This window comes from Peromyscus maniculatus, chromosome 9 (genome assembly GCF_049852395.1).
Source record: "Peromyscus maniculatus bairdii isolate BWxNUB_F1_BW_parent chromosome 9, HU_Pman_BW_mat_3.1, whole genome shotgun sequence".
Taxonomy (NCBI): domain Eukaryota; kingdom Metazoa; phylum Chordata; class Mammalia; order Rodentia; family Cricetidae; genus Peromyscus; species Peromyscus maniculatus.
Window position 1 is genome coordinate 44,664,179 of NC_134860.1, and position 25,446 is coordinate 44,689,624.

Sequence of the window (25,446 nt, forward strand, 5' to 3'; positions counted from 1 at the left end):
TTAGTTTCTGTCCTCTTAGGAAACGGCATGTGAATACAGTACTTGTATAAGCAGGCTTTTTCTTTTTGTCAATGGTTGGAAATCTGTGCAAAAAGAAAAGAGAAGTCTGTTTATTTTAGCAAACCAAGATTCATTGTGTGTGTGTGTGTGTGTGTGTGTGTGTGTGTGTGTGTGTGTGTGTGTGACACAAAGGCAGAAATAGGCATTTCGGAGTCCTTTGGTGGTCTCCGGTCCTGAAATTCTATTTCCTCTCTCTCTGCCCAGAGTTGTTGGGTTGCCGTAGCAACGTGACTCCTCCCCCACAACCCTGTAAGATTAACTGGATACAGATTTAGCAGCAAGTCAGGCCGAGATCAAAATCCAAATATAGGACCCTGATCGCAGAAAGTGGGAGGCCGGCGGCTGAGGCCTGCGGACACCTCCTTTTGGGCTGCGTGTGTAGCGCCAAGCCTTTGGCCCGGATGGCTTAGGTGGCCCTGCTTGAGAGACACACTGCAGATGGGCTGGACGAGGAGGGGAGCAGGAGACCTGTGTGGGAGAATGTTTAACCCCGCGTCAGGGAAACTGCCGATCTTCTGACTGTGAAGTAGAATGCTGGGCAGGCCTTCGCAGAGCTGTCACTGGGTGGGTGGGACAGAGATAAAGATGCCTTGTCATGGACGCTTCCCAAGGCTGTCTTGAGTGAGCGGCGCCGGGGTAGTTGTAACAGCAGCTGTTCCCACTGACGGAGGGCTTACCATGCCTCACACAGGGGGCGGAGCACTTGGTGGTTCGTTTAATTCTCGTAATCCTTTGAGTCACGGAGTGTGGTCTTACAGATGTGGAAACCGAGGCACGGAGAAGTTACTGAGTTTCCTTGAGGTCATGCAGTGACATGGGGAGGTGACAGCGCTGGGATTTGAACTGTTGCAGTGTCTCCTGAACCAGGCTCTTAATTTTCACAACCCTGCTCATAACTTCTAGGCGTGTGCTCTTGAGAGCTGATCCTCTACTGGATTACACAGGGAACCTGTACTGGACGGTTTAGTTTTCTTTCTCTTGGGTGGAGACTGAACACAGGGCCTCATTTGTACTTAGGAATCAGTCTACCACTGAACTATGTCCCTAGCCCTGTAGTATGTACTTATGCATGTATGTATATATGTATGTGTTATGTATATATGTATGAATGCATGTATTTGTGTTGCTCTCCAGGTACTGTCCACCACCATTTTTTTTGTAAGTCACTGGCCCACAGCTGTCCAATTCAGACTAGACTGGCTAGCCAGCAAGCCACAGGGGTCCTCCTGTCTCCTCCTTGCCTGTGCTTGGATAACAAGCATGTCCTATCATGCCCAGCTCTTTTCTATGTGGATTCTGGGATTTGGACCCGTATTGTTATGCCTGCATGGCCAATACTTGACTATCTCCCCGACTTCAGTAATTAAAAAAAAAAATTGTGGGTGGTCTGTGACTACGTACATGTTAATATGTGTATGTATGTGCACATGCAGGTGCAGATGTGTGAAAACAGAGGCCAGAGGTTGATACTGGGTGCCTTTCTCAGTTGCTTTCCATTTGAGTTTATGAGGAGGCAGGGCCTCTCACTGAACCTGAGCTCCCTGGTTTGGCCTGAATGGCTGGCCAGCAAGCGCCAGCATTTGCCTGTCTCTCCCTCCCCTCCCCCACCCCAGCCCAACACTAGGGTTACAAATACGTTAAGGATCGGAACGCAGGTCCTCATGATCACACAAGGAACACTTGACCAACTGAGCCATCTCCCCAGCCCCATGTCATTTTTTTGTTTTTTGATATGGAGTTCCTCTGTGTAGCCCTGGCTGTCCTGGAACTCACTCTGTAGACCAGGCTGGCCTTGAACTCACAGAGATCCGCCTGGCTCTGCCTCCTGAGTGCTGGGATTAAAGGCCTGAGCCACCGCTGCCCACCTTTGTGGTAGTTGGTTACAGCTACCCTAAGAAGCTAATAAGAACACACATGTCCCTGTTGACCCGTGTTTTCTCAAGACTGAGTCCCCCTGAGCATGAGCTTTCTCTCTCCATCCCTTCTTAGTAGTAATTGCTAGGCACACTTGATCTCCTTCCTATGTATAGGCAGAGCTTTGTTTTTATCTGATGGGATCCTAAGCATCTTCTGGCAGCTTCTGTTCTTTGAAGTTTATTGGCCTATCTTGGAGCTAAGTTTTTAGATTTAAAAAACTTGTGACAAAACACACATAAAATCCACCAGCTTGATTTTTATTCCTCTGTACAGTTCAGCAACACAAGAACACTCAGTTTGCTGTTTACCCGCCACCATCATCCCCCGTGGAACTCTTTCCATTCTGCAGAATTGAAACTCTGTAGACACACATTAAAAATTAACTCCAGGGGCTGGGTAGATGGCTCAGTAGATAATGTGCCTGCTGGGCAAGTGAAAGGACCTCAGTTCAGCTCCCCAGAGCCTGGGTGAAGCCACGGCAGGTCTTGCAGCTGTAACTGCAGCACCCCTACAGGAAGATGGGAGATGGGAGATGCACACAGCAGAAAGAGACCTTTCCTCTAACAAAGCAGAAGGCAAGGGCTGACTCCTGAAGCTGTCCTCTGGTTTCCACATGCCTGTACTCACACACAAAACATGAATGCAACACGGCAATCCCATTTGCTTTCTGCCTCCACGAATCTGACTGTTCTTGGTACCCTACAAGTAGAGTCATATGTTCCTTTGTGTCTTATTCCATTTCACACAATACACTTCATCCACGTTGCAGCTAGCATGTGTTAGGATATTTTTCCCTTTTAAGGCCAAGTAACTGTGGTAGTTTGAATGTAATGCCCCCCCTCCCCGCCCCACACTCATAGGGAGTGACACTATTGTGAGGTGTGGCCTTGTTTGGAGTAGGTGTGGCCTTGTTGACGGAAGTATGTCACTGTGGGGGTGGGCTTTGAGGTCTCTTTTACTTATGCTTTGCTTAGTGTCACAGTCCACTTCCTGTTGTTACTTTCTGATCAAGATGTCAGCACCATATCTGCTTGCATGCTGCCATGCTCCCCACTGCTGGGGATTTCCTGTATGCTGTGAATGTGTTGCATTGATTGGTTGATAAATAAAACGCTGATCAGCCAGTAGCCAGGCAGGAAGTATAGTATAGGCGGAACAAGAGAGAGGAGAATTCTGGGAGGTGGAAGGCTGAGTCAGGAGACGCTGCCAGCCGCTGCCACAAGAGAAGCAAGATGTAAAGTACCGGTAAGCCACAAGCCATGTGGCAACTTATAGATGAATAGGAATGGGTTAATTTAAGATATAAGGACCAGATAGCAAGAAGCCTGCCACAGCCATACAGTTTATAAGTAATATAAGTCTCTGTGTGTTTACTTGGGTCTGAGTGGCTGCAGGCCCCAGCAGGACTGGAGAAATCTCCAGCTACACCCCACCATGACAATAATGGACTGAACCTCTGAACTGTAAGCTACCACCACAATTAAATGTTTTCCTCTATGAAAGTTGGTGTTGTCATGGTGTCTCTTCACAGCAACAGCAACCCTAACTAAGACAGTAATATTCCATTACAGGTATACACTACATTTTCTTTGCCCATTACCCACTTGTGGACCCTCAGGTTGCATCCGTTGTGAATAAGGCTGCTATGTACATGGGTGTACAACTGTCTCCCTGAGGTCCTGTTCCCAAGTCTATTTGTTATCTACTGATAGGTGGGATGGTGGATCATATGGCTGGCTTCAAACAGGAAGGAGTTTTCCCATTACAGAGTCAATTGATCATTTTCAAAATTGCAAATTGCTTAAATACAACTGATATTGTATATATGCCCAAACAGCATTTCTAAATTTCTCCACCTTTAAAGGCTTGCGTTAACTTCTTTTTGTTTCATACCCTTCTCATCCTGAATAGTATTTCATCAGCTTCTTGACTTTTGAGTAGAGCTGTCTCTCATAGTTTTTGGCCTAAGATTTTAACTTGAAATTTTCATACCAAGAAACAGACTAGATCTCACATTAATGGTACTTGCACACTTTAAATTCAAAAGATCCTTCTCAGAATTTTGAGGTCCAGCTTCTTATATCCCTTCCCAGGGGCCCAGAAGAGGTGCTACGAGCAGCGAGGGAATGAATCTAGATACACCATGCTCCTTGTCCATTTACTTTAATCCTCTATGACAAAATTCTGTCTATACAGCTTCAGTTCTGTCCTGAGTCTCAGTTCCTCTCTGTACCTACGTTTTCTGTCCTGAGTAGCCCCAGTAATAACTAAGCCCTCATGCTTTTGACCTCATCTTCGTCCTCTGTTCCTTTGTCCTCCATCTCTCCTTCCTGGCTCCTTACTCCTGGCTCTCAGAAAACTCTCCAAGAGATCATCTACAGAAACTCTGCCTTTCTCTCTTCTCTCCAGCCATGTGGCTGTGTCCACCCTCTACAGAAAAACTGCCTTGTTCTTTCTCTCCTGGCCACACAATTCTCTCTGGCTGCCTTTGGAATTCTGTTCCAGTCCTTACTGCACCTGGTTATGCAAAAAGTCCTATTGTCCTTAGTCAACTGCTCTGGAATGCCACTAGGCAAGGGATGGTCTGAGCTTCATTTGCACAAGAAGCAAAGCTATGCATCTACAGCCTGCTTGTCTCTTAGGCTGAGTGGTGGAGTTAGTTACCTAGAGGATCAGCAGGTCTGAGAAGCTGAACTGTTTGCCAAATGGTCTCGTAGTATAGGGGCCCACAAGAATTTCATAGCAGAAGACAGCTGAAATATTAAAACTGAATAACACCAAATATTCTGTGATAGATGGCTTCCTCTAGAAAAGTGCCTTGAAATTTCTAGGTATAGCTGTAATATCCAGCTGAATCTCTAGAATATATTCTTGTGGCCTGCAAGAGATTCTTGTGCTGTTAACTATTTTAGCATCTGTCAGCTCTTAGTACAAGCACGTGTTATCTTTTATTTGGGGCTGCAGTACCCCAGTGGGTAGATACATGTCGGAACTGAGCTGCTGAAGTGCATAGCAAACACACTCTGTCCTTTTCAGCTTAATCTGTGAGAGGATCTAGTGAGTCTAAGTCCCTAGTGCGATGAAGATGCCCTGCCTCCTCAGCACTGCAGAGAAAACACAAGTCATTCTAGATCATGACTCTAGTGGAGAATTAAATCAGTAGCCACTAATAAGCAAGTGATTTACTGCTAGACATAGAAAGAAATGCCATAGGCAATATGCTAGTGACTCGCGGATATTTCTTTTGCTTTTGGAAAATCCTCAACTTGCCCATCTGTTTACTCTTCCTTGTTTGAGCAGGCAGTGTGTGTATGTTTATGCTCATGCAACAAAGATCAGAAGGCACAAATACGCAGCAAACTGCGGGTCTTCTCCCACTCTTGCCCTTCACCCAGAGTGTGTCTTGCCAGGGTAGCTGTTTTTTCTTACCTCCCCACTGTTTCTTCTACGTCTTTGTTTAGTTGTACATAACATACGTATGTGTGTTCTCTAAGAAAGAAAAGAAAAGCTCCAAGAGGTTCTCAAGCTCCAACTTGACATTGCCCTTTTCCCCTTCACTGCTCGTCTTGGAGATTAACCCATATGCTGTTGGGGTCTTTTTAATAGTGGCATAGGATTCCACGAAGAAGTGTGTATTGGAAGATGGTTTTACACAGAGATCAAGAGCATGGGATCTGATCTTCCAATTGACCACTTCTCAGCTATGCATCTAGGGTAAATACCTGAATCTCTTTATGCCTTAGTGCTTCTTTGTATAAAATAGGGTATGTGATGGTACTTAGCTCCAGAAGTTGTTGCTTGGCACATAGAAAGTGCCTAATGCATTTTGAATCCTATTTAAGGAGGCCCTGTTAATGGACATTTAGGTCAGTGCCAACATTTTGCTATTAAAAGCAACTCAGCAAAAAATAATGCTGATGTATAATTTCCCACATGTACATGTTTATATTTAGAATTAAATTTTTGAGGAAGAAATTCTGGCTTAAATGAGAATATTTTCATTTGTGTTTAGATGGGTATTGCCAGCTGAGTGTTCAAAGAAGTTGTGCCAATCCATAGTCCTAGCCATAGTGTATAATGCTGGGTAGGTGGCTGAAGGTATAGGCATACTTTAGCGTGGGTGGCCAAGGAAGGCCATTCTGTGGATGTAACATTGACATTAAATCCTAGATGATGAAACAGCGCTAACTACATGAGCTCTGGACACACAAGAGCTGAGGAGGACCTCTAAGGTAGGAATGACCCTTATGCACTCAAGGATTAGAAAGTATACCAGGAGTTAATGTTGGGATACACACCTGTAAACCCAGCATTGAGGAACTGAGGCAGGAAAGTCACTGAAGTTTGAGGCCAGCCTGGGCTACATAAAGAGGTCATGTTGGGAAAGGAAGGAAGGAAGTCTAGGGTGGCCATGGAGGGGTTCTACCTGCTGACTTGGCTGACAGCTTGGGTACAAAGGGCTGGGGGAAGGGCAGGGAGACAGACACAAAAGAGAGAATTTAAGGACTATGATGCTCTCTCTTGGCTCTACCTTACTAAAGGTGTGACCTTGGATAGTAATCTCTCTTATCAGTGCTTTAATGTTCTCTTGTAAAATGAAAAGACTCATTCCCCTGTGGTGGTATGAGTAAAAGGTGGTGTGTGTGTGTGTGTGTGTGTGTGTGTGTGTGTGTGTGTGTGTGCTAAATCGAGTCAGCTGATGTCACACATCGAGCTGGGGCAGGCTGGAGATACAGGGTGAGGCCATTCTCTTCTGTTTTATTACCATGTCCTTAGTGGATGGAGTAGTGTTTGCATATAGTAGACAGCCATTAAATACTCTTGAATGAAATGACTGAATCAACAGAAACAAGACCTCTGAGAAGCAGAATGGGATTGAGCAAATGTCAAGACAGACATTATACTGTAATATTCGCCCGTATTGATAGCATGGAAGCACTTGTATTATTTATATAATGAAGAATAGAACTTTAAAAGAATTTGAAAAGATACTGGCACAGTTCCAGAAGTGGTGTCAGCAGAACTTTTGGGTCAAATTTTTCTCTGGGCTTCTGGTTCCCAGAACTAAGAACCAAGGTTTGCTCTCTGGGCAACTCTGTGATGTTGTTTGGACCCTGGAACTTGTTATTCAAGAATATTTGTAGAGAGAAATGAATCTCATTTCTTAATAGCTCATAAATGTCTTTATAATTAAACGTAGAGCGAACAAGACATAAAACAATCTTAGGAATTAAATAATTCAAATGAGGAAAAATAAAACAGAAACGCTTCAGCAGCACAAAAATAAAATGCCAGTTTATTTGGCCTCAAGTTTAATCAATCTTATTCTAACAGTGACAGCCAAGTGTTCATTCATTTATTCCAGAAAGAATAATCAAACAACCTCTGTGTCGCAGGCACAGGACCAGGCACTTGGAACACCTCAAGTAAGGGGGTGGGGGGTGGGGAAAGAAAAGAAAAAGAAAAAGATCTAGTCTTCTTGGAGGCAAGGAGGGAGACAGACAATGGCAGGTGATGTCCAGCCTGAGAGAAGTGCACCTCAGGGGTCTGTGAGAGCTGACAAGTGTTGTGTAGAAATAAAGGCAGGCAGGAAGTTGCAGTTGGAAAGTTTGCAATCTCCTGGTCTGAGCCTCGGGGCAGAAAGGGTCTTAAGAATCCAGGTGCCAAGAAGATTAGTTTGCATTTGAGAGAAGGTTGCTTGTGTCCTGGGAACAGCTGTTTCAACTTCCTCAATCCCGTCTCTGCCTTATTTTAATGACAGGGTCTCTCACTGAACCTGTAGCTCACTGGTTGGCTACACTGACTGGCCAGTGAGCCTTAGGGATCCGCTCCTGTGTCTCGGCGCTGGGATTTCAGGTGCAAGCTGCTGCTGTGCCCAGCTTTTTATGGGGATGTGGGTGACCCGAGGCCCTCAAGCTGTAGAGCAAGCACTCTGCGAATGAAGCCATCTCCCCATCCCTTATAGATTAAAAGTAGAGTTTGGCTTTTCGAATGAGAATCAACTCTTTCGAGTAGCAGGCAGACCTATTAAGAGGTTGGAGAAGTAAGAGAGACAGTAGTGGGTCACCCTTAGCTGTCACTTTTGCTGGGAAATGGTTGTGTTCTGGTTAGATATTGAATCTTGAAGGCAGAGCCACCAAACTTTCCTGACAGATTGAGTAGAGGATGTGAGAGAAATAGGGAAGAATTATCCTCAGGTCTTTAGCCTGAACACCTGGAAGGGTGGAGACTCCATCAACAGACTGAGAGGGCAAAGGGCCTGGGGTGAAGCTCTGAAAAGCAGTCCTGGGACGTGTTGAGATGGATGGCAGGTACACCACCAAGCCCTAATATTGAATAGGCAGTTGGAGATGTAAGCCTGGAGTCCGAGGGAGAGTGAACATGGTAGATAACTAAATTTGGGGATTATTTATCTATAACCATCTATACAACAAGAGACTACAGGAGCCCAGAAAGGATTGAGGCTACGTAGACAGAGCAGAGATAAAGATGAAGAACCGAGTAACGGACTAAGAAGCAGGAAGAGGTGTAGGAACGATCAGGAATCACCAGTCAGGCTGGCACAAAGCCAGGACGCATAGGCCACCAGAAGCCAAGAAGAATGTCAAGGAGGAACTGTTTATCCTGTGAAGTGAGGAGAGGACAGGCTTCCTCTGTCACCCAGAGGAGTCAGCACTGGGTGGAAATGCAGAGAGGGAGAGCTGCCTCATGGCCCCAGAGATCACACCATCAGCCTCCTGCCCTGGAGAAGGGAGCATCTTCCTCTAGCTGCCTGGCTTCCCAAGGCACAGAGAAATGAGCAGGGTGGAAGTAGCATTTTGAGCCACATAGCCATGTTCCTCTGACCCTTCTGTGACACTAGTTAAATTAAACCAGTCCTAAATAGCCCTTTGGGATCCCAAGCAGATAAGATTTCTTCCTCCTTTGTTTCATGTGCCACTCAGGACCTCTTGAATTCCTGCCGTTTTTATTAAGAATTCCTTATCCACCAATAAACAATACGCAGACCCTGTAGCCTCTCTGGTAACGGATTGCACTGTTATTTAAGGACGGTCTCAGGCACTGGGATGGTCTAGGTTTTGCACAGAGCCTCCACCTCGTTAATCACTCGCCAAATGGTCACCCTCCATCCCTCCTTCCTTCCCGGAAGTGCTATCCGTCCCCAAAGCTATTTTTGTAGCACTGAGACTATGATAACATATGGAGGCCTCACTCTGCTCTCCCAGAGCACAACAAAGTCTCGTCTTGTCTTCAGCCACTTGGTGAATGCCACAGGCTTTGGGCAACTGTGACTCCTCATGATTTGTGGGCCTGTACCAGAGAGCCACAGTGCACACAGCAGCTGGTCACACTGACCTGGTGTTTCCCATTCATGTTGAGCATGGAATTTTCTCCATTTGTCAAGCAGAGTTGGTTCTGTCAATCCCACAAATCCCTGGGTACATTCATATTTTTTGCCTTGAACAAAGGCAATAGAATTCTAGAAGATCGGTGTTCAGAATATGCAAATTAGGGCTATTGTAGACTTTTAGCTTTAAATATATTCTCTCTTTTCAAAGCAACATAAAAGAGAAGGAGACGTTGTGATGGACTATCAGCTTCTGGTTTAAAAGCAGATTCATCTATAAGCAAAACATGATTATTCTTTGAGCAACAAGCAAACTTGGGTGGGCAACTGTCAGTCATTTATTATAGTGTTCTATACTGTCTCAGGATAGAGTACACCATGAGTTATAACACAATCCTCAAACTAATTTATATCATCAGAGGAACTAGTTACAATAATTTCCAGCCAGGCTCGAAATTGAAAAGTTCATTTTGTTGTTTGAATCTACTGCTGACGGCCGTTCTGGGAGAGCAGACACTTGGCAGCTCAATTTTTAAATGTTGTTGAAGAAAAATCCCTCCCTGTACTGATCAGGTTATTTTGGCTTTGGGAAACTTACTGCTTTTTAAAAATCTGACCATGTTCGTGTTTCTTCACCTTAGGGCACGGAAGTCGTCTTGTCTCAACACTCGGCTCCCTAAGTGCTGAGGACGTAGCCAATCGGCTCTGTGGCTTTTGCCTCTCGGTGCTTATGGACCCCAGCACGTTAGTCCTCTTACTTTCTGCTTCTTCCCTGTTATTGAAGAACGGCCTTTATTATAAAGCTATATACAAATTCAATCAGATATTCTATGTAGAGTTCTCGGGAGTGCCTGTGGTAGTCATTGTCCTGATACTGTTGTTGGGGGAATGTGATGAGGTGCCTTAGCAGGGTATCTCAGCCTGTGCTTCCCACCTACATCTTCTACCCTTCCCTAAAGCATCCTGCCCTCCTCTGACCCTACTGAGGCTTCGGGTCAGGGCTGAAAGGGCCAGATGAGGAGTAGAAAGGTGGTCAGCTGCATGTGTAGGGACACTCTTCATGGCCGTCATCGATTGGGCCACATAGAGCAGAAGTGGCCAAGTGGCCCCTTGGGCAGACCCAGCACAGCCCTTCACCTCCCTCCAGGAGGGCCCCTCCTGCCCTCAAGTGGCTGTCAGTCAGTTCTTTGATTGAGTGACTATCCTTTGCTCAGGGATTTTAGACTGGAACACGCAGGTCACTCTGCCAGCTACTTGCCTATCTCAGTGAGATGTCCTGGGCGGGGGAGGTCAAGTCAACATTAACTGAAGCCCACATGCACTCACACTCTTGCTGCTGGTTCCTGATCCCTCTGTGCCCGGCTTCTTGACAAGGATATTGAGAGACCCGACATTCTGCTATCGACTTTCCCTTCAAATACTAGATCCTTGGGATTCTGCTTATTTTCAAGCGACTGTGTCTGGCCAGGAAGTCTACACGAATTGACAAATTGAAGTAAAATATTTGTACTTGATTGAACATACGTATACCTTTAGGATTGTGTGTGCAGTCTGTCTTCAGATCACCATCCAGGCAAGCCGGGCAAGGGTCACTCCTGCTATGGTGCCCCCAGGGGAATAAAGCCAAACTTTTCACCACCACCTTTTTCTTTCCTTGGATATCTACACCTTACTTCCCCACCTTCCCCCAGCACTTGACAGCTTTGCATCTGTCCCAGGGATTCTATGCTCTACTGTGGTCGTGTGCCTTCGTTTTGCAACCTGTGGAGTATCTTACTTACGTTTGGGATGGAAGGGGGTCCTTGTAGACATTGATGGTTTCTCAGAAAGTCCTGTCTGGGACCTTCTGCTGGGGATGACTGTCCCCAGTGAAAAGAGCCCCCTCCCACATGCACAGGGCCTGGGCTGGACTGTGGAGGAGATGGTAGTTTTGTTTGCAGACTTTCTGTTTTCCATTAACAGTCTGGTGGTGACAGCGAGCACTAGCTGTCTCCTCCTGTCACTGCTCACAGGAATGGTGCTGAGTGCTCCAGGGTAGCATGAGGCTTCAGGGATGGTGGGGGCTTCACCAGCGGGCCCTCAACTCCAGCCCTCAATTGTCACAGCAGCAGGTCAGGCCTCTAAGAATGCGAATATCACTGATTAGTGTCCCTGGTGCATTGGGCAGGCTGTGGGGGAAAATGCCATGGTGTGTCCGCATCAATTTCTCAACAATTACATTTTTGGCTGCCCACTGACCCCTTCCACACAGGCGACTTTTTGTTGCCGTTACAAAGAATTCCCTCTTCACAATAGGATTCTTGCAGGTTTCTTCTCCACGTCTGGAACTTCCTTCCACCCCTGCTCTCTCTCTTCACCCCTCTGCACTCTTTCAGTCTTGGCGAATAAAGGCTCCGTTTTTCATTTCCGGAGACTTTCATCTTCTCAGACAACCATCTGTTCAAAAGAAAATGCATGCTGAGGGAATCCCCCTTGACGGGGGCTTGAACTCCCAGCCCCTCGTTGCTTTCTCGCCTGTGAAATGGGACCTGTGGTATTATTCCCCTCACAAAGTTGTCTTTAGGGTCAACAAGACTGTGTATAGGGCTTGGCTGATGGCTCAGTGGGCAGAGCGAAGGCCGTGCAGGCGTGGGAACCCGACTTTGAATCCCTGGGGCCCACGGAAGGCTGAGTGCAGTAGAGTGTATCTGTACTCCCCATGTGCATGTGTCAAGGTGGAAGATGGAGGCAGGAGAATCCCTGGAGCCTCCAGGTCCAGCCAGCCTGGCAGACACAGGGATGAATAAAAGAGAGATCGTGTCTCAAACAAGGTGGGAGGGGAGGACCTGAGGTTGTCTTTGGACCTTCACCCACGTGACAGTTCTCCCTGTCCCTGTCTCCCCATCTATGATTCTCTCTTATGTACACACAAGAAATAATGTATGTCAAGCACTCAATATAATGCCAGATGTGCCACAATCACCCAGTAAACGCCCCATCATCAGTATCTCTTTCGTCACCAACACCCCCAGGAAGACACTGGGTCTATAAGCAAGATCTTCCTGTGTGTTTGGTCTTATCATTTCTTAGAGCCTACAGATCAGGACCCATATCTCCTTTGAAACACATCTGATGAGATACCAATTTCTGTGTTTTGTTTTTCCCTTTCAGAACTTGGGATCAAATCCAGAGACTTTGTGTGTGTTAGGCAAACACTACCACTAAGCTGCACCCCAAAATCCCTTCCCTCTTTAGGGATAGGGCCTCTCTAAGTTACTCAGGCTAGACTTGAGCTCACTCTAGCTTAGGCTAGCCTTGAACTTGGAATCCCCCTGCCTCAGCCTCCATGGTAGCTATACCACCAGGCTCGGGTCCCCTTCTATAGACTAGTCTTTTTGTAGAACGGTCTGTTTGTGCTTTCTTTTCTGGCTTTCTTTTCTTTCCCTACACCCATCCATTTGCTGTATGACCCTTTGAAAGCAGTGTTACAGAGGTTCTTGCATATAGTGCATGGAACAGCCCTACGAGGCACCAGCACTTCCTTCTCCTTCCAGGTCAGAAAGACTGTGTGTTGGGTTTAACACAACCAACCAACAAGAGGCTAGCCCAGTTCTCAAACCCAAGTCTTCTGACTCCAAGTCCAGTAGAGCTTTGTTTGGGCTTTCTATGTGGGGCCGTGTGTGTGTGTGTGTGTGTGTGTGTGTGTGTGTGTGTGTGTGTGTGTACAATAGCCTTTAATTGCCTGAGATTTTTACCAAGAAGCCAACAAGTTCTAAGCTCCCCACATGGTAGATATTAGTTCTGAGTCTCTAAGTGTGTATGTCTAGTCTCCCCCAGGTGAGGCCTTGAACTTCCTCCCAGACATCTCACTATGGGTAGAGCCAGAGGTCACGTTAATGCAGATGAAGCTTGACTGAGGCGGGTAGTCATCCTGCAGGAGGAAGTACAATACAAGGGCACCCTGTCTAGAGAGGGCATGTCCTCTGGGATTAAAGGTGGGAAGGGGCGGGTGTTGCTGCCCTCCCTCTCCAGTCACCTTGGCAAAGGGCAGTGCCTCTCCAGAGAGACTCCTTTCCTATCCATAAGGCCTTGTAACATCAGAGGCCTGACCTTGTCCTCAGGTCCCCAGACAAGCCCTTACCCTGTGACATGCCTCCCCTACCCCCCCACCGCCAAAAACAAACAACAAACAAACAAAGCAAAAAAACCCTTGCTTTCCTTGGCTCACTTCATTTCTCCTTCTCAACATCCCTGAGCTTGAGAAAGAACTGCAGGAAAGGGAAGTTACAGGAAGGGGGGCTCCAGAAATCCTTACCCTAATTGGGGAACTCCTGCCGTAGACTTGTGCTTGGCGGAAGTCAACGCCAACAGTGAACTTCCCTTGTCAGCACAGTTGACAACAAGTGTAAGTCTCACACCCTTGATTGGCTGCGAGCTCCAGAGCTGTGCTTTTAACTGTCACCGAGTCACTGAGCCAGATGCTGGCACGTGATCGTCCTCTATGGAAATACCAGATTTGAGCTAGGGAGTCTTCTAGGCTCAAATATATGCCGGTGAGTTCTCCGGATGTTGTTACCAGCCCCAGTGACCTATTCAAAATATTCTGGAAATGTTTTGACCATGTGCTTAATCACTTTAATTTTCAGTTAGGCTGGCCGTCAGGAATTAGTATACTCTTGGGAGTTTTGTAGTGTTAAAAGACACTGGAGAAGTACATGTGGTCAAATATCCCAGGTATGCTTAAACCTTCAGTTCCTACCGAGTCTGCGTGTGCCATCAAAGAATGTTTTGTTAAGGAGGTCAGAAGGATTTGATTTCTTCTCGGCTGCCAAGACAAGAGTGGAAAACTACTTCCTTTAGATTTGAAAGAGAATTAATCACAGGGTTTTGTTTATTTCTCTCTCTTTTCACTTTCAGCCTAGAGAACAGGGGCCTTTGTACCAAAGGATAGAAGAAAAGATGGTCTTAATGAGGACTTAGAGGCTGCTTTACATTGAGCTGGCCACATGGCGGGGTCAGGAAGTACCATCAGGACAAATGTTCCTGGTAGCAGCTGTGGGGAAGCAGTGCAAGGTCATTTGTGTGACCTGGAAACTTGAGAGCTAACTACTGGGAAGTGTATTTGACTCCCAGCCATAAACTAAGGCAAAGTACAACTTTTGTGTGAGGGAACTTGGTTATTCTGCGAGGGAGAAAGAGACCAAGGTGTTTATTTTGTCACAGACTTGTAAACACAGCTCTTCAAAGAAAAGAACATCTCACCAAATGTTGCAAAGGATGCCATAATTGTACCTAGTGTCTTCACTTAAATGCTGATTGGTAATAGGTAACTTTTATTGGGCGCCTACTGAGCACCAGGCACTTGACTACATACTCTGCATCAATTATTTCATTTGATTGTCACAACTTTATTGAACAGCTAGGTATTGTCATTAATTGTCACATCTGCTGGGAAGAAGACAGGATTAGCCCACAACTGATAATTCGAGGAATCAGATGTGGGGAGACAGAATTCAAGTCTGTGATCTTATCCCTTCTGTCTGTTGGCCACCACACAGACTACTTGTTAATGGCACTGGGTGATAGCATCCAACTTTGGTTCTGGTGGACTCTTAAGTTTGTAAAACTGTAGCATACCCATGAGTGCAGTTTGGATCTTGAATTGAATATGGGAATGTTGTTGCAGGAATTATGATAGGCAAGATGATATGACTTTTAGCATGGTATGGGCCGACATGGCAAAGAGTTGAGCATGGCCATGGTTTCTATGGTAATGTCAACGAATCTTTCCACATGAGAGTATGGTGACACTCGGTAAGTGTGTACCACAGTTGATGAAATGTTCACTCCAACTGATACCTAAGGATCTGTGTGTGAGTACATGTATGCATGTGTACGTGTGTGTGCAGGCACACATGTGCAGGAAGGCTAGAAATCAACTTCAGGAGTTGTTCGTCCAGTGCTGTCCACCTTGGTGTCTGAGATGAAGTTTTAGTCAACTAGGCTGGTTGACCAGTAGTCTGCAGAGATCTTCCTGTCTCCTCCTCCCCAGAGCTGGGATTAGAAGCACACCACCATGCCTGGGTTTCTGGGGATCAAACTTGGGTCCTTGTGCACATTACTGATTGCTTTTTTCTTAAGCCTGCCTGAGCTTTTTATGTGACATTCCATGTAATGGACACCAAGGTTAATGACCCCACGGTGCAGATTTATTGCTTTGAAGTTATTTCTGCTACAGCTATTAAAATTGTATAAAATGTATACAAAGTTATATAAACTATAAGACCTGAGGGTCTAAGGAGAAAAAGTGCAAACTTGTGCTGCCCCACCCTAGCTGCACAGACATGAGAGTTACATTTTCTCCTTCCAGAAACTGCCCGGCATTCAACTTTTGCAATATATATTTTACACAGATTTATGAATGACTTCTTATGTTATCTTAATTAAAAAGAGCATAACAATCTTCTTTGGAAAAAAACCTTAAACCTTGTTTTTAAGGAAGCACAAGACATGAAATATATGCATATTGAATTTTATTTCTTCCACTAAAAATAAATACGGCACTCTGCTGGGGAATACATTTGAATTTCAAAAATATAACTGTCAACATTAGAGATGCAATGAAGTATTAAAAAGAGCTTTCATTTTGTTTTGGATCTTTCAGCAAAATGCCAAAAAAAAAAAAAAAAAAGTCATCAAAGGCATTCTTGCTCCTAAGTCCTTTTAAGTCCTATTTCAGTTTGGCATTCCAAAGAAAGAGGTTATTTCTTGAGTTTTGACTGTTAGAAATATTCCATCTTGGGGCTGGAGAGATATCTCAATGGTTAAAGCACTGGCTGTTCTTCCAGAGGATACAAGTTTGATTACCAGCATTCTTATGATGGCTCACAATGGTCTGTAATTCTGGTGTCATGAGATCTCATGCCCTCTTCTGGGCTGGTGCATAGACATATATAGATATATATATACATATGCAAAACATCCATACATATAAAATGAAAAATATTAAAAACCATAGAAATGTTCTGTTTTACAAGACACCTGAAGAAGGGTCCCTGTGTCTTTTCTTTTTTCTTTGTCGTATAGCTGGTAGGATTTCGTTACATAATTCTATAATTCTTTTACTTTCTAAAATGGAGCTGTCCTAAGTTAACAGAGTTACTCTGCCCTTTATGGTTAGCTGTTCCCTCCCCCACTGAACCACATTCCCATCTATCACCATAGATCAACAATTCTTATTATAAAAACCAAGTAAATTAAGCCATGTAATTTTCAGCCAAGTTTTCCTTGGCTCCATTCTGTATGACAGACAAAATAAGTAATTGTGAGGTTAGTGTTCTCCATGCAGCCCACCTTTGGGTACCCAAGGTTACAAAGTTCCCATTGCCTAGGCTTTGCTTACACTATAAATGGTGTCATTCATTTTTATAACAGGAAATCAGATCTTTGTCAAATAGGCTGAACCCATTATGTGTCATACAGGTGAGAATCAGTTAAAGATATTTTCAATACCCACCTGTCTGTCCACAAGGAGGCCTAAGGATGTCACAATTGGAGTTGCCCCAAACATAGAGCACATGTACCTCAAAAAGAGGGCAGGACTGTACTTTCACCCTGGGGCACCAGGAATCCTCTGGGTTGTGGGGGGGACTGCACATATGTTAGAGCCTGGGGAAGAGGATGATGTTCTGATGCTGTAGGTCACAGCTGCTGATGCTATTGGTCTAGGCTGCACACATGGAGAACTCTGGTCCAGGACGTGTAGAAGCCATAACAAAAGAAGACTAGATGACAAAGTTGTACTGGTTTTAGGTTGTCATATACAAATATATCCGACTCTGTATTCTAGCTATTCAAAGCAAGGAAATATATTCTCCAAATGTGTGGAAGGCATGTGCCTATTTTATTTCCCCATTGAGATGATGAGCTTAGACACATTCAGTGAGAGTAATGTTCTTGTGTGCTTTGGATTACAGACTTTACCCCTCCCTGTTATTGTTGTAGTTCCTTAGAATTTTTTTAAAAGAGTGATATGGTTAGCTGTTCCCTCCTCATGTAACCACATCCCACATGCATTTCACTTTTAAATAAAATCACTCTTCTTGCATTTAAGGAATGGAAACTTGTTCAACTTGCCAAGCATGGGTTCACCATCCCTGAGACAAATTTTCCAAAGGACTGGAAATTCTACACAATTTATGGTACTCTCATACATACTTTCCAAGGTTTGATATTGAAGGAATAGATATTACATTGCAGCTGGAGACATTCATTTGACCCTGTCTGACAAGAAATTACATTTGGACTTTCTTTCCAGCACGCTTTCAGCCTCCTCATGTATTATTTAAATTTATCTTGTTTATGACTCTTCAGCGTAATTGATGTACTGTCCACAGTATCAGCAATGGCAGGAGCCAAGAATAACCCATTGCTAAATAATTTTACAGGTATAAGCTCACTTAATTACCAATATAAGAAAAACTTATCTTTAAAAAAAAAATAGATGCTTCTACTGAGGATTCTGAAAGATTGCATAATCCCCAGGCTAATAACTGTCAGCATAGATTTAGGCCTGGAGAATTCCAAAGCCTGAACGCTTCCTAGTGCATTATCCTCTTTATTAAAATGTGTTCTTTAAAGAGTTTTCTATGTTTGGCACAGAAAAGACATAACAGCCAAGCCAGCATTGAAGAGGTATAAACTGAATATTATTAGTGTGTAAATATTTACATAGCAAATAAGGCTACTGAAATAAAAATTACATTATGTACTATAGAGTATAGGGCATATAATCTATTTTCCCCTGAAAACTGGGAGAGGATCTCAGGAGCCCTTTGAAATTAAAACCCAAGGCCTTAGGAAAGCAACTTGGTTGAAAGGACTTGGGTGTGTGGTTTACTCTATTACGAGGTTCTGTGGAGGGAGTGTAGTAAGTCGTAGCCCTTCCAGGGTTACTTTCTGTGCTGATAGGACAGGCATAGCACTGTGGCTCCTTAGCCACCAGCCACACGCGACCATGGTTAGTATAGCTGAGGAATGGAGCCTTTTAACTTTAAGTAGCTGGCATTTAAAGAGCCACACGTGGCTAGTGGACACCCATATTAAACAGTACAAGGCACAGAAGGAAACGGGAGAGTTGGGTCATTAGAGGCAGCAGGCTGCTGCCAGCCATGGTCCTGACCTAAGCATAGAAGGAATCCTTCATCAGAACTCATGGGACATTTACGGAGACAGGAGGAAGCTAGGGGGCAGCTGGAAGAGGATTGGCCTCATGGCTGTATCAGAGAAACGGATTGGTAGATGGATCAATGCAACATTTGTAAGCAGTTAGTATTTAATCCATGGTAAGACTGGACTAGAGTGGGCAAGGCAAAGAGTGAGAAGTAACACAGTTAAGCAGGAGGATTTATTGACTACAGGGGTACTAGGAGCTGTGCAAGTCGGGTGAGACTTGGGATTGTGAAGGTGATGACAAGCCTTTAGAAGGTGCTAGAAGGAAAATGGAGAATGTGATTGGACTGTGTAAATGACCACTTGAATACATTCCAGAGGAGACCAGTGAAGGAGTTAGAGGACCTGTAAGTTCAAGTTGTTCCTGTTGCCAGGTGCAGAGAGGGATGGCTCAGACCGGAAGAACAGTGCTGGGTATGGGGACTAGTGGATAGTGTCCGGAGAGCTGTTTTGAAGGCAGTGAATAGGATGTGTGGTTGGATGAGCTATATGGTGTGGAAAAAGGAAGTTGGGGTGACTCTATTTTTTTCTGAATGGACTGATATTTTTGATTGAGCTAGAAACACTGAATGAGTATCCTAGGTCATGTTCTGAGCCCATTAAATCAGTTTCCTATTGGACATGTGGGGTTCGGGGTGGGGCTCCCAAGTAGGCAACTGAAGATGGGACCCTGGTGTTGTCTCATGCTGTGGGGAGCCATGGTTTAGATCTTGAAGGGAAGGGAGGAGCCAGAGGAGAAGAAGAAGCTGGATCACAAGAGAATTGAGCCGGGGACAGAGGTCCTAGGAAGTAAGAATCAGAGGCTCCCTTTGGAGGAAGGGAGTCCGTCTCTGGGAGGAGCAAGCCGTCCTGGACATGGTGTTATTAAACCTGAAAGCTGAGACCAGCATAGAGTGGGAGAGCCTGGAGGCAACAGGACATTCGATGGCTTCAGTGTGGTTCTGAGGGAGGGCTGGCAAAGGAGAACTCCGGACTTAGTGAAGTACAGACAGGGCCACAGGGAAAGTCACACAGCGGGATGACTTTGTCACAGGGTAAGGCAGTTGGTGCCCGCTCCGTGAAGGTATTTGGGGGCCATTTAATCAAGCTTCATGCCTCGGGGTTGAATAACGGAGTGGGAAGTGTTGACTTAAAATGTTTTTTCAAGCCAGCATAAATGTCAGAATTTAGGAGAAATGTATGCTGAAAAAAAAATCAGTTTATTTTAGAGAGGGGAACTTTTTTTTTCTACTTTTTCTCATTTGCCTGTGAGTATTTGTCATACATAATCATCTTGTCTGCATTTGTATAAATGTAAGATTTCTACCAACAGGTCACATTCCATTTTTTTTTAAATATTAAAATAGCCAGGGAGAAGCCGGGCGGTGGTGGCGCACGCCTTTAATCCCAGCACTCGGGAGGCAGAGCCAGGTGGATCTCTGTGAGTTCGAGGCCAGCCTGGGCTACCAAGTGAGTTCCAGGAAAGGCGCAAAGCTACACAGAGAAACCCTGTCTCGAAAAACCAAAAAAAAAAAAAAAAAAAAAAAAAAAAAAAAAAAAAAAAGCCAGGGATGATCTGTTTGATATTTATTTCTAGTCCATTTAAGTTTTTGACCATTCAAATGTTTACTTTAAAAATCAAGACTTTTTTTTCTACTACTGTTACTGACTTATAATGTGCCAATAGGGAGATATAAGGAGCTCGGGAGAACCCTTACTTGAACGATTATTCCAGAGATAATTCCCCCTCCTGGCTTCCCTTTCCTCATTCACTAATTCTCACCTGATAAAGTCGAAAGGACAACGAACTTAAATCCATCAGACTCACAACGTGTTAGAAACCCTGATCTGGTGGGGCAGGGGTCCTAGGGGAATAGTTAGGCAGGTAAAGTACTCACTCTGCAAGCAGGAGGCCCTGAGTTCAATACCCAGAACCCAAATTAAAAGAAAAAAAGATGTCAGGGTTCTAGAAAGATGACTGAGCAGTTCAGGGCACTTGCTGCCAAGGATCTGAGTTCTGTCTCCAGTGCCCACATCAGGCGGCTCACAGACACCTGCAACTCCAGCCCCAGGGGACCCTATGCCTGCTTCTGACTTCAGTGGGCACCTAAACACACATGGCATACACACACACACACACACACACACACACACACACACACAAATAATAATAATAAGAAGAAGAAAAGTAAATCTTAAAATAAAATAAAGCAACGCATGGTGGCATGTGCTTATACTCCCAGCATGGGGAGATGGCAACAGACAGATCCTTGAGTTTGCTGATCTGCCAGCCGAGCCTCCTTGGCAAGCTCCAGACCAAGAGATCCTGCCTCAAAAAAAGTTGGACAATGCTGACAGATGACTACAAATTGTCCTTTGACCTCTACCTACGTGTGTACACAGTTGCATATATACCCTCACACAGCACACAGACATACCTGCACTCACTCACATACGCACCAAGAAACTCTGGCCTCCACATAGATGGTACAGTGGTTGGAGTGAGAAATGTCCCCTATGGTCTTGGACATTCGAACACTTGGTCCCCGGTTGGTAACACTGTTTGTTGAGGCTTGGGAGGTGTGACCTGGCTGGAGAAGTATGTCATTGGGGGTGGGCTTTGAGAGCTTAAAGCCTCGCCTGCTTCTGGTTTGCTCTTTCTGCTTCATGCTGTGGTTGGGGATGTGAGCGCTCAGCCTCCTGATCCAGCCACCATGCCTGCCCACCAGGCAGATCCAGCCACCATGCCTGCCCACCAGGCAGATCCAGCCACCATGCCTGCCCACCATGATGGACTCATCCCTCTGGAATCATAAGCTTGAATAAACACTTTTTTCTATAAGTTGCTTTGGTCATGTTTTTTTAACACAACAATAGAAAACTAACTAATACAGAAGTGTTAACTCCTTTTAAAAATAAATGAACCTTTAAATCGTTTGTAAAAAAGCAATAATCCCTCACCACATTTCAACTCCAATATCTCAACCATTGGCCACAAACACATTCATTCATGAATTGAAAGTATTAAGTGCACCCTCACTTAGGCCTGTTCCCGAACTGTCGATAATAGTTGCCTAAAGAGGTACAATTAGATTTCCTTCCGTGAGTCCCACTGTTGGTGGACAAGAATTCCTATGTCATTGGCTGGTGACTTCTCCTCTCTCGCTGCATTGGTCACAGTGGCCCCATTGTTGAAGGTCTCCAGGCATAAATAGTCGTGTCAGATCAGGCATTAGTAGTCCGTGTCAGAGCACACCACAGTTTCCGCTCGAGGGTCAAGGAGGAGACTTTCCCTTCTGACACTTGTGCTCACGCAGCTGCTTCTTCACCCCAAACACCCCTCACCCCAGCTCCCAACTGCTTCTTCCATCTGAGAAGCCAAAGGACGCCACAGGCACCTCAGGAGCAGGTCTCTCCTGTGACAGCACAATCGGCTCCGGAGTGGTTTCTTCTCTAGCCCAAGCTCTGATCTTCCCCACGAAGTGCTTATTCGATCCTCTTGCTTCCCCTCTCGGGGAAATAATCCAGTTCCCCCACCAGGTCCACGGAGCCAAGTGCCCTGGCTCACAGGCTGGCACTGAGCATGTCTCCAAAAGAGTTCTCCCCTTGCCCCTTTAAGAGTCCCTAACACCGCACACTGACTGAGTGCTTCTTTTCAGAAAGCTGACACCTTGATTTCTGGGTCTTCACGGAGGTTCCCTAGCTTCCGACGACCCTCGCCACAGAGTTTCTTTGTCATTATTTTCACTTTGAGGTTTAAGAAATCCTGTTGATGGGGGGCGGGGAGGGGGGGGGATGACACTATAAATAAGAATAACGTGAGGGAGCAGGGACGAGCTCAGATTGTCCTAACCTTTTTGGCCCTTCTCCTCATTTGGAATTCCTCAGGGCTACTGCAGTGAGGTATCTCACTTGCCTCAGGATAATTGGGGTTTGAAGCTCCTCTGGCCACTCACAGAGGGGCACTCCTGATTAGGGAATCTATCATCTTACTCTTGATTGTAAAGCTCCAAGTAAAAAGGAGTTGACAGGCGCTACCTTAATGATGCTGTGTGGACACAGAGACGGGCCCAGAGGTCCATGCTGCATTCCTCCTTGTGAAGTAAGGTCTCAGCTTCTTGCTCACTTGACAGGTTCAGTTGTCATCATTGAACAGATTTTCTTGATGGGAGGTACACTCGAGCTTTCCAAGGATAAACGAGTGCGGGACTGAAGGGACAGAATGTTAGAATTTAAACACATTGAAGAATCGGTGGTTTTAATGAATTTGCTAGCAAATGTCTACTACCCACAAAAGATTTAGAAAACGAGCTATTCTGAATAATTATTGTGTATGTGTCGTCACACTGGTATCTTATTCAGAGATTTCTGGGGTGGGTGGCAATTTCCTTATAAAAGAGTTATACACACACTCTCGTGTCCTCTCACCTAAAATATTTTATCAGAGAGCAGGATCTGGCTTGATTTTGTTTGTTCCTGGAAGGCGGCTCTTACATTTGGAAGAATCAGTCAAGTTTCACATTAAATCAATTCCTCGGCCACGCCTGTTGCACAAACTTCTGAGGACAGGAGGACACACGGCAGCTGCCGCTTGGGTGACTGCCGTCAACAGTACCCCTGTGTCGTTCACACTGCTCCTCCTTGCCCCTGTCAGAAAGAAGTCAGTCTGTTTCCACAGCACCATACCACAGTTGCAGAGGAAAAAAAAAAAAAAAAAACAAAAAAACCAGAAGTGGGCCCCTCACCCTTTATCTTAATTCCTGCTCTGTGGTTAAACCTCTTACAAAGTATTTCCACCTCCTCAAACCATCTGGAATTCTCCCGAAGGCCCTCGTTTCAAAGATTCTGGAGACTTCTGGCAGCTAATGTTTGCTTTTACAGGTTTCCAGCCAGAGCATAAAAAAAACGGTAAAGGAATGACAGACACGTTCAGATGTGAACCTTCCCGTTCCTTCCTTTCTAAATGAGTAACAGTGACCTACGGAGGGAAGAATGGAACTAACCAGAGTCCTCTGGGATTTTCTGGAGTAGTACGGAAACTCCGCATTCTTCCGACCAACTTGTGGCTTGCTAGCACATTCCTCTCGAATGAGGTGGAGGAATCCTGGTGGCCAGGCTGGGATTTGTCAGCCTGGGGTGGGAACTGCTGTTTAAAAATACATTTAATTATATTCTTTTTCTGCTGTAACATTGATACCATTTTTAGCCCACTACAAATACTGTGATTTTCATTTAAATCACATCCATTATCTTATTGACCTAGTTTTTATTTGGTAATCAAAATGTTCTATTTCTAGATAGCTCAGCCTGGAATCTTTTGTTTTTTTGGTCTTTGAAAGGTTATGAACTCTTTGTTCAGTTTTTTTCCTCCCCCCATATCTCTGCACAGATGAACTACATCTGAATTCACGTAGTAGAAAATAGTATGATATTGTTTGCTTTGAGAGAGTGGGGTTTCTTGGCTTCATCTTTTAAAATTCACAGGGACAGGGTTAGCCATGGTACCTCACTTCTGTTCCCTTTACTTGGATACTGGTCAGTGAGGGTTAAATCCTATTTCTATTAAAAAAAAAAAACTTGGCCTGGAGCACCTGACTCTACTCTCTGCTTTCTCTCGCACCCCACTTCTCTCCTGGGCTGTCTCTCTCCCCTCCTCTGCTGTGAACCTCACAGATACTTCACTCAGGCTGACTCTCCACGTCACTGTTGACTGGGTCTTCACTCAGGCTGACTGTCCACGTCACTGTTGACTGGGTCTTCACTCAGGCTGACTGTCCACGTCACTGTTGACTGGGTCTTCACTCAGGCTGACTGTCCACGTCACTGTTGACTGGGTCTTCACTCAGGCTGACTCTCACATCACTGTTGACTGGATCTTCACTCAGGCTGACTCTCACATCACTGTTGACTGGATCTTCACTCAGGCTGACTCTCACATCACTGTTGACTGGGTCTTCACTCAGGTTGACTCTCACATCACTGTTGACTGGGTCTTCACTCAGGCTGACTGTCCACGTCACTGTTGACTGGGTCTTCACTCAGGCTGACTCTCACATCACTGTTGACTGGATCTTCACTCAGGCTGACTCTCCACGTCACTGTTGACTGGATCTTCACTCAGGCTGACTCTCACATCACTGTTGACTGGGTCTTCACTCAGGCTGACTCTCACATCACTGTTGACTGGATCTTCACTCAGGCTGACTCTCCACGTCACTGTTGACTGGATCTTCACTCAGGCTGACTCTCACATCACTGTTGACTGGGTCTTCACTCAGGCTGACTCGCACATCACTGTTGACTGGATCTTCACTCAGGCTGACTCTCACATCACTGTTGACTCTTGGACGATCCCATGTATTTCAGGCCTTTGCCACACCCCTCCCTGCCTTCCTCCTCCTTTCTCTTTCTCTAGCCCTCTAGAAATGCCCCTGGGGCTCTGCTCTGTCAGCTGCCACTCACTCATATTCAGGCAGGGTCTGACACACTCTCGTGTTCTACCTTTTCTTTAAGGCTTTTTTTGCCCCCGGTATTTATTTTTATCTGGGGTTGGACAGCGTTCTCCATGGCACACACTGGAGGTCAGAGGACAAGTTGCGGGAGTGAGTTCTCTTCTTCCACCATGGGGACCCTGGGGATTGAACTCGGGCTGTCCGACTTGAGGGAAATGCTTACCCTTCAAGCCACCTCACTGGTCTGGTCCCAAGGCCTTCTCTTAATACTGTTTCTTCCTGTCCGTTGTGGAATATCATTTTTACCAGGCAAAGATGTGTTTCATTGCGTATGCCGCAGAACGCTACTTTAACTGTGTAAAGGCGTGTTGCTTTTGTTGATGCTGCATTTGTTTAACGATGTCAGGCTGTGTGCTTAATTGTGTGAAGATGTGTTGCATCTGTTTCGCCGTGCCTGCCTAAGGCACCTGATTGGTCTAA

At 45.3% G+C, this 25,446-nt stretch overlaps 1 protein-coding gene and 1 long non-coding RNA gene across 7 annotated transcripts in view; one reads left to right on the forward strand and one right to left on the reverse strand.

The window, feature by feature from the left end:
• The window catches only part of Samd4a (sterile alpha motif domain containing 4A), a 220,867-nt gene that overhangs the window by 63,598 nt on the left and 131,823 nt on the right, over window positions 1-25,446 (forward strand). The window lies entirely within an intron of this gene.
• LOC143267357 (uncharacterized) lies at window positions 3,457-13,766 on the reverse strand. Of its 2 annotated transcripts, none has more exons than XR_013042355.1 (3): window positions 13,620-13,766; window positions 11,107-11,761; window positions 3,457-10,798 (listed from the first exon to the last, which is right to left on the reverse strand). It is a non-coding gene; the product is annotated as an uncharacterized LOC143267357 (long non-coding RNA). The 2 variants fall into 2 exon arrangements; XR_013042356.1 differs by having other exon boundaries at window positions 3,457-10,097; window positions 10,652-11,761.